The sequence below is a fragment of the Pituophis catenifer genome, unplaced genomic scaffold, assembly GCF_029215685.1.
Source record: "Pituophis catenifer annectens isolate HBS135680 unplaced genomic scaffold, rPitCat1.0.hap2 SCAF_1, whole genome shotgun sequence".
Taxonomy (NCBI): domain Eukaryota; kingdom Metazoa; phylum Chordata; class Lepidosauria; order Squamata; family Colubridae; genus Pituophis; species Pituophis catenifer.
In genome coordinates this window covers 115,071,159-115,081,562 of record NW_027256881.1, presented here as the reverse complement: position 1 = coordinate 115,081,562, position 10,404 = coordinate 115,071,159, and positions in this window count along the sequence as shown.

Below are 10,404 nucleotides of genomic sequence, written 5' to 3'. Positions count from 1 at the left end.
AACTCGCTGCATCACGTTGCCATCTCGTGATGTTACATGACGGTTTTTCCCTTTGTGGAGCTGGGTGGGCGTGGCCTGTGTGTGATACATCCGGCCCGTGGGCCACCAGTTTGACACCCCTCGGGGGCTATGCTGTCTGTTATCTGACCCTTCCCTCAGCAGCATCTCTTCACCCAGACTTCCAAGGTCATTCTCACATACCATTATAGCCATATACTACTATCTCTGTGTAAGGGTTAGCAAGGCACTAGAGGTAGGATCTGCAGTTGTCACTGAAGTCTCTCATTCTGCACACCACAGCTTATTCTTCTAAAGGGTGTGGAGTTTCAGAGTTGTTCTCATGTCTCTGTTTAGAATTACAGTTATTATTAAGACAGTGCTCAGTCATCCTATACATAGTCTTACTGGAACCCTGTCTCCAGCTCCTATGTCTTCTGCTGACATATGCCTCCAATTTTATAAGAAAGAATGAGCCAGGCAAATTAAGTTGGTAACTTCAAGAAGAATATTTGATGCCCTCTGCATGTCCTGCTATTTTTCTCTGTACCTGGTAGGAGCCCAAGTGCATTTGGACTGTTTTCAACAGAGATGCAGAAGAAAGTGAAGTAGCTGAAACTGGCATCTTCATCACTGCCTGGGGAAGTCATCATCTAAAGCCAATGATCAGGAACCAGTCCAATTTATGGATGATTTCCCTGAATCCCAGCTCACCTGAAAAATTGCCTTCCCCTTTTGTCACACACTTGCTCAACATTGCTGGGAAAATAACAGGTAGACAATCACAGAAATTAATAGATATTCTTCTTAGACCAGAGGTTGGTCCTTTAGCATTCACATATTTCATTTTGAGGCGTAAGCCTCATAAAGCATTGATGCACCATGGGGTTTGTTAGACCATGGGGCTCTATATTTTTATTTGGCATCCTGAAACTGGGAAGCTAGACGAGATCCAAGCTGGCAAGCATTATTAATGAACTTTTAACAAGCTCTGCTTACTGACTGCTTGCAATAAATATTCTCTTTCACCAAAGTTCTCTATCTCCAAATCCCCAGATACTTTCATATAACCATAGGGTTATGGCTGTAAGAGCCCAATGAGGTAGTTCCAGTGGTGAAATCCATTTTTTTTTACTACCGGTTTTATGTGCGTGGCTTGGTGGGCGTGGTGTGGCTTGGTGGGTGTGGCTTGGTGGGCATGGCAGGGCAAGGATACTTCAAATTCTCAATTCCCACCCCACTCCAGGGGAAAGATACTGCAAAATCCCCATTCCCTCCCCACTCCTGGGAGAAGGATATTGCAAAATCTCCATTCCCACCCCACTCTGGGGCCAGCCAGAAGTGATATTTGCCAGTTCTCCGAACTGCTCAAAATTTCTGCTACCGGTTCTCCCGAACCTGTCAGAATCTGCTGGATTTCACCCCTGGGTAGCTCCATGCCACAGATAATATATGAGCTCTGATTGAAAGTTGTGCTTTTTATGCTCTGCTTTGACTGACAATGAACCAAGGACATTAACATTCAGAGTGGCTGGTAGAGTAGAAGGTGACTATTCTTTGGGGATTTTAATTGATTCCAGTGGGAGTGTTTTTAATTAAGCGGTTCCCTTTTTTAAATACTGGCCTAAGGGGAAGGAGTAAGGTTGTAAGTTCCAGTTTTTCCTCATCACATCCCAGGCTCATCCTATTTATTTGCATTTTCCCACCTGTGAAGAAGAGCTCTACCAGTTCAACTGATCCTTGCCAGAAATGATACTGATAACAGTAGGAGCTCAGGCAACTGGACACAACAAACATGCTCCCTGGAAGATTTCAGAAGTAATACTTTTTCACATGAATTCCTGTCACAATCTTCCAGCATCCTGAAAATGGCCTTTTCCAAATCAATCAGTAATGAGTATATTTTTACACTTGAAGAATTTAAAGGGAAGGAAAGTGTGCAGATATTTCGGTATGGAAACCCTTTGTCATACTAAATACTATAGCAAGGGAACCCAGCTTGTTGCTCAGCTTGAAGGTCTGCACAGTATCTTGGAGGCCCTTGCCCGCTATCAAAAAATTTGCATAGATGCACTGAAGACTCTTTCATTGGTTCTGCTGCTAAAGATCCTATCCCAGTTACTTATAGAGCCTTGCTAAATGCATTAGTGCAATATCTGTTTGGGAGAAATCCTTTTTGTGCCTTGGATTCTTGAAGATTACATGGAGAAGACCTTGCAATTATAGCCGCGGTGGCACAGTGGTTAGAGTACAGTACTACAAGCTACTTCTGCTGCCTTCCGGCTGCCTGCAATTTCGCAGTTCAAATCTCACCAGGCTCAAGGTTGACTCAGCCTTCCATCCTTCCGAGGTTGGTAAAATGAGGATCCAGATTGTTGGGGGCAATATGCTGACTCTGTAAACCACTTAGAGAGTACTGTAAAGAGGTATATAAGTCTAAGTGCTATTGCTATTGCTATCTTGGCAAGCTTTTCATAAGTGGTATCTCTTTGCCTTCTCCTCTCAGGGAACTGGGAACCTAAGTAAAAGAGTTTGCTGGGGAGCATATATCAGCAGAATTGCCTCTATGGGGAGGAGACAGTCTTGAGGTGCTTAAGAACCAATTCATATAATGCTTTATAGGTTAAAACTAGCTCTATAAATTGCACCACTTGCAAACCTATTGGCAGTCAATGTAGTAGCTGCAATATAGGAGTTCTAGAGTTATGCTAATCCTCATTTGTCAGCAAGCAGGCTGCTGCATTTTGAATCAACTACAGTTTCCAAGTGGCCCTCAAATGCAATTCCATGTTAAGGGCATTGCAGTAATCTCACCTAGTAATGCTAAAATCAGGTTGTAAATGAACCTTCAGGAGCTCCTTGGGATCAGTCAACAAAAGAGTTTCTTGGGAACAATGATACTAGATGTGGTGACGCAGTGGTTAGAATGCAATATTGCAGGCTGATTCTGTTCACTGTCAGGAGTTCGATCCTGATTGGCTCAAGGTTGACTCAATCTTCCATCCTTGTGAGGCTGGTAAAATGAGGACCCAGATTGTTGAGGGCAATATGCTGATTCTGTAAGCTATCAGAATTTGCTGTAAAGCACTCTGGAGTGGTACATAAATGTTATTGCTATTTCTCTGGGTGCCTCCTGATTTCAAGAATCCACCAAATGCTTGTCTATTATTGGGAAAGTCCTCAAGTGCTCTTTGGAATCCATCTGGATCCCAGTAATCCCATCAGTCCTACAGAAACAGCAGACAATGAGAAATCTAATCTGGACCAGGAAATCAACATGACAAAGGATTCATTATTACATATACAATCACCTAGTGATTACTTTGAGAAAAGAAACTTTATATGAATTGAACTACCCATTACTTGGGAAAGGCCCATGGTTATCTTGGAGGCCATGAATACCCAAAGCTTCCTTGAACCTACCCTCCAGGCATTAATATGGAAATTGTCCGGCACTAGTAGCAAAAGTAACTGAAAATCAGCTCAGTGACAAGGTCTAGGAGCGCAGGAATTCAATTTAATTTAATTGGCTTAATGTGATTGCATAACCCGGAAGATTCCAGAAGGGATACTGCCAGCAGCACAATTGTTAATGCCTGAGCAAGAGCCCCAAACTTAAACCCTATTGTCCAACTCCACACTGGCACTTTTGCAGCAGAGCATTATTCACAGGTAAGATACGGTAGGTCTCGTGATCATTGTTAGCTCCTTCCCTGCACAAGAATCTGAGACTGCTAAAGAACCTAAAACTGAGAGGGCACATCTCTGAATGGGAAATGTCAGGTTTTGGTGAGTTTTAAGAGTGGAGATAGCTGTGTGGGAAATGGAGTGTTTTTTGAAAACAGTAATAAAAGCCTGCTGTAGAAAATTCCTAATTAGCTGCTCTTGTGAGACTTAGCTAGTCTGGATTGCTTGCATATTTTGAAAACAAGAATTGCTATTTAGCAAAACAAAAAATGAACATGTGGCTAATGGTTCTTCAAGATAACTGACAAACCATCTTGCCCCAAGGGGAATGGCCCGTCCCACACATTCGAGAGGAAGAAGCCAATGCTGATTCTGTCAGCCAAGGAATTTGGCTAGTGGGACATAGAAGAACCTTTTCCATCGTGGCCTCTGCCCTTTGGAACATCCTGCTACCAGAGGTGAGGTCCACTCTCACACTTCTGGCCTTCAGAAGGGGCCTTAGGACCTGTCTCTGCTAGTTGGTGAATGGCCCCAGTCGAGATGTTGCAGGCTGGAAGTGGTTGGACTGTAACAGAAGAAAGCACCACCCCGCTTTGCATGCCTGTAATTCCTGTATTTTTAATTTTTAAAAATATTTCTAACTGTGTTTTATATTCTTATTTTATTGCATTGTAAGATCCCCAGAGCTGCTCTCAATAGCAAGATGGGTGGCATAAAAATTTAACAAGTAATTAAAAAATTATAGCTAGCATTCCTGAAATATAACACAAGCCAGAAGCTCCTATAAAATCAAGAGTTCTGTATCTCTTGGAACCGAGAGATAACCAAGAGACTGTATAAGTCTTTAGGAGAGTAGAAGAAAAAACACAAGAGGTGATGAATTTCTCCCCTTTGGCTTGGTGTGGCAGTCACTGCCATCAGAACTGACATTAAAAGCCCTGGTAGTAGGGCTTGAGTCTTTACTGGGCCACTGTTGGGAACTCACTGGGTGGAGGGTGAAAACAGAGGGAGAAAATTCAGACTTTTAGTAAGTGTAATTGGGATTTGCCAGAATTCACACTGCAATTATTCAATTCTTTTCCTGGATTTCATTCATTTATTTATCTTTTTATTGTTTTATTGAACTATAACATTAGTGTGTATGTTTTTTGTGTTTTGCTAGGGATGCTCATCCACCCTTGATTTGAAGCTTGGGGGCAGGGCACAACTAGACTGACAGCTAACCTACCAACTGGTTAATCGACTTCCAGCTTGCACAACCAGAGGAAAGATAGGTATAAAACGCTTCACCCTGAGGTCATTTCTGCCTTATATGTTTATTGTTCATTGAGCATCAGATTCACCGATTACTCACCAAAACTGGATGTTTCAGAATTACACTTATTGACATCCGCTTACAAGTTTTGTCCTGGTGTTTCGTTAGGTGACAACTTGCAATATTTGTAATTTTGTACAGCCCTGGGCATTTTGATCGGCATCAAAAAGTGGCATCAGCTGGTTGACTGACATATTTGAACATTGGAATGCGACCGTGGATCTTGATATACCAGAGATATCTTATCTCCATTACCAAAACCAATGATTGTCAGTGAAGGCAATTTGCAAGGGACCAGAAAAAAGAAATGATGAATGTAAAACTGTGCCTCAGCTGAATACACACACACACACACACACACACACACACACACTGCACAATCATTGTGCATAGTGCATTGTGCATAAAAGACATTGCACAATGCAATGTCTTTTAAAGACATTAGATGTTGCGCTCCAAAATTTTCCCAGGGTGTCTGATGATGGCATCATCTTATATAAAACAGCAGGACAAGAATATCTACATGAAGATTATCAGAAAACCAGCTTTTGGATATGCAATTGTGTAACTGTAACTTGAACATTAACATGCTTTGCCCTGTTCTTAAGCAATGAAGGAAGCCAGCAGAGAGTAAGGAACTGCATTAAAGGATTGTCTAGACTTGTACAAATGATTTGCTTTACTTAGCTTCTCCCAGAATTCAAATGAGGCTTGAAAGGAATACTTACCTTCATGGAAATTAAATCATTTGACAGGTCTATCTGGTCTTCTAGAGATGGAATGCATAGACACTAGTTCTGTATTGGTAAAATTTCAGGCCCAGATTAGCTAAGGGGGAAAAAAGTTGCGATACGTCATGTGACGATGCCACGACAACGCAGGTTTGACACCCCAGGTTTGAGTATGGTTTCATTAGTACAGTTTTAAATGTTGAGCTATATGATCTGTGCATGCTCTATCACAGATCGGTTACCATAAAGATAACTTTCAATTTATATATTTATTTATAACTCATCCCATAGACTTCTATCATGCTTCCCTGAAAATAAGACTGGGTCTTAATTTTTGCTCCAAAAGAAGCATTAGGGCTTATTTTCTTGTTAGGTCTTAGTTTTGGGGAAATAAGGTATTAAATGCATCTGTCTGGCTGACAATCTTAACTGGGGCTTATTTTGGGGGTAGGGCTTATTAAAAGCATCCTGAAAAATCATGCTAGGGCTTATTTTCCAGTTGGGTCTTATTTTCGGAGAAACGCGGTATATCGGTCCAATCTGTCTGGTTTGAATGGTGTACAAAATTTCAACATGATAATTAAGGTTGAAAATATATGATATAATCCCCTTCCCCTAAATTACAATATTCTCAGCCGCACATTCCCACTAATCCATAAAGTCACTTTGAGAGAATGTAAATCATACAGCCCATCTCTCTAAATCATTCTAGAAGGCTACGTCTTCTTGGCCCTCCTAAATACTACTAGGAGAGAGGTGATCCTTATCTCCAAGGATCAGCTGTTCTGAGAAGCTGAACCATTAGCAAGCAGGCTTATTCCCAGGGGCCCTGTTGTTGATATTCCCTTGTTGTTGTAGGAATCCTCCTTGCTGATGAGCATTTTCAATATGTTCTATTCACTTTCCCTTTCTCCTCCACATTCTCCCACACCAACATTTTATTCACTTTTCTCCTAGTCTGTAATCTCCAACCATATCACCAGAAATTTCTGACTCTAATCTCTCCTCTAAACAAAACCTTTTCAAACTAACTTACTTGATTTCTTTACCTAATTTCTATGCAACACCTTTTTAGGGGTGGAGAATTGTGGTGGGTGGGAGTGTGTTTGGGGATTGTTATGTGTGTTGGACCTGGTCTTCGGGTGTTAAGTGAATTTCGTTGTATGGGTATACTGTGTACACACGTACAATGACAATAAAGTTATTTATTTATTTTAAAAAAGTAAAATGCTTCTTCATTGCGGTGGCTAATCTTAACATGAGAGATATTAAGTTGTTTATATACACATAAAAAATAGATCATTATGACAGGGACATATCTAAAGGAGGTTATATATTCATAGGTGGAGTTTCTTTTGAAAATGAAGCTTCCCCCCCTTAAATTATGTTTAAAGATAAGAATCTTTATTCTTCTGTATAACTTCACCTATGAATAACAGGCTTCCTGTGGATAAACTTCATAACAAAGATAAGCAACTCTATGATTTTAGAAACTGGACACTACATGAGATTAATGATTTTAAGTACAAAAAAAAATTCAAGCCAACTTTTCGTGCCAGTTTTCTGAGACTTACAAAATGATACAAAATGTCATAAAACTGGAAATATTAAAGGAGATTTTTGAAAGATGGACCTATTAATTAGTAATTACAATACCAACAATGTCAGTAATGATGTCTGATTATATGGACAGACACTATCCAAAATATGTCAATGTGGAAATGATAGATGTGGAGAAATATTTTGATTGACAAAACAGAAAATGTACTGGTACTGGAACTGAAATTACAAATGATAGTTCAAGAGAATGATATGGAAAGGGATGCATTATTGGATCTACAAATGAAACTGGCTGACATTTTAAAAAGTAAAGGGGAAATAGAAATGATGAACTAAGAGAATGACCTAGAACCATGTTGGCGAATCTATGGCACGCGTGCCACAGGTGGCACGCGGAGTCATGTTGCCTGGCACGCCAGCTCAGCTCTGTCAGCTGATTTTTGGCCCTTTTGGGCCCACCAGAAGAGGGCCTGGGGGGGGGGAAGGCCCGTTTTTCTTTCTCCCTGGCTCCAGATCCTCTCTATGCATCTGAAGAGGGCGAAAACAGTCTTCCCCACCCCCTCGGAGGCCCGAAATGGCCCGTTTTTCAACTTCCGTCCTCTGAGGCGGTGGGGAAGGCTGTTTTCGCCCTCCCCAGATGCATAGAAAGGATCTGGAGCCAGGTGAGAAAGAAAAACGGGCCTACCGTGCCATCGCGTGCCAGGAGTGTGCGGGAAAGGGGGGTCACACTCGTATGTGCGTGGCGAGGCACATAGAATTATGGGTGTGGCACACGCACAGGCAAACCTCCCCTGCCCCCCCCTTCCTGGCACGCGATGGCAAAAAGGTTAGCCATCACTGACCTAGAAAATCTTTTCTTACTGGATCTACAAAACAGTCTTGTTAAACTTTTAAAGTAATCTCTAAAATGAGATAAAGAACAAGAAATCAAATCCAATGACAATATTTGGATAAACTAAAGATTAAGATTGAGATGTAGGAGAAAGGAATATAGAGTTGTTTTATTTTATTAAAGTTAAAATAAATCAGGTTTTTGCAAAGTTCTCGTAATTCTTTACAGACTTTTTTATATACCAGGATTAAAAAGTTGATGTTTTATGGCTTTGCGTATAGATACGTGATGGAATATGGGATGAAGAGATATGTGTTTATAACCTTATAGTGGGTAGAAAATTACTAAATTTGTTTATGCTTGTTATAATGAAGGTTGGAAATAACTTCTTTATTTCTTTTCTTTAGCACATTTTTTCTTACTATTTTTTTCTTCCTCTAAGTTTACTTTGTATTGGTTTTTGCTATTGTAATAAAAATCCTTAATAAACATTATACACAAGAAAAAGTGCAGCAGCAGAAGAGAAATTATTTGTTTGGTGATATAAGGTAAAAGTCTGGTCAGATACTCAGATTGCTGGCCAGATTTTCTGACATACCACTAAACCTCAAAATAGTGAGGACGTAGCTGTTTCCCTGACAGAGTGGGTCACTCAAGTGGAAAATTGTTTTCTGTTTCCGGCCTCCAGCATGCAGTCCCTTAACCACTTGGAAATGGTGGTAGCTGAAACCTTCTTGACTGGAATTTTCCTCTTGGGACAGATTCAGATGGAAGTTACTGGTTCACAGCTGATTAACCTAAATAAAAGCAAAGAGCTGTTCTCACATCTAATTTATGGCAGTTCTTTTCCTCCTTTTTTTTTTTTGAAAAAAGTTTTTTATTTTAATTTTTAATCAACATGTTTAAATGTACAGTCTTTTATCCATCCTTATACATTGTTCGTTCATCTTCTTCTTTAACTTCCACTAGGTAATTAATTAATTATTTGTTCGGGTCTGCTCTATTACCATTTCCTTCTTTTGTTTTACTACAACCTTTCCTTTTTCCCTTTTCTTCTTTCTCCTCCTTTCTTTCTTCTTTCCTCATTCCTCCTCTCCTCTTCTTTCCTACTTCCTTTCCTCTTTCCCCTCTCCTCTCTTCTTCCTCCCCTTCTTACCCTTTCTCCTGCTCTTCTTTCCCCTTCCTTCTTCCTCTCCTTTTCCCATTCTTCTTTTCTTTTCTTCTCACCTCCCAACTCCCCTACTTTCCCCTCTCTACTCCCCCCCTCTTTTCCATTCCTTTGTTGTTTCCTTTTTTAATTCAATCTGAGATGGTATTCGAGCAGACCCGATTTCTATTTACATACATCTTCATTTCCAATTGCATTTTTTTACTTTACTATTATTCCTCTAGTATTCCTGTACATTGTTAAATCAATCCATGTATCATCTGGGTATAAAATTTGTGCTATCATCTTCAAAGTTTACCATTATTTCTTAAAATATATATTTATCTTTCCTTCTTTCATTTAATTTTAATATACTACAACATATTCATCTCAAAGTTCTTGTCTTTATCCTGTTTATTATCTATACTCACTTTCTATCCATCGATAAAATTTCCCCCAAATGTTGTAATACTCTGATTCTGTTTTCCTTTTAATTGCCAATGTCAATCTATTCATTTCTGCACATTCCAATATTTTCTTAATTACCTCTCCCTTTGTAGGGTTTTTTTCTATTTTCCACTTTTGTGCAAATATCATTCTTGCCGCCGTTATGATATGTATTATTAAATATATATGTTCTTTACTATACTTTTCTGAAAAAATACCCAACAGAAACAATTCTGGTTTTAAATCAATATGTTGCTGTGTCATCTTCTCTAGACATATTCTACGTCTTGCCCAATATTTTCTCGCTTCTGGACATGTCCACTACATATGATAATATGATCCCGGTATCTGATGACATTTCCAACATTTAGCTGATTTATCTTTGAACATTTTTGCCAATCTCTCTGGTGACATGTGCCATCTATAAAACATTTTATACAGATTCTCTTTGTATGCTGTGGCCATTGTTAATTTATAATTTCTTTCCCAAAGTTGTTGCCATTTATCTAGCTCAATCATATAGCCAATTTTTTTTGCCCATGCTATCATTGTTCCTTTCACTTGTTCTTCTTCCAACTTCACTTCCAATAAGTAACTATACAGTCTTCTGATCATTTTTTCCTCAGTTCCTGTGAGTATCTCATCCAATGTTGTCACTTCCAAATAAAAACCATATAATTTTGCATCT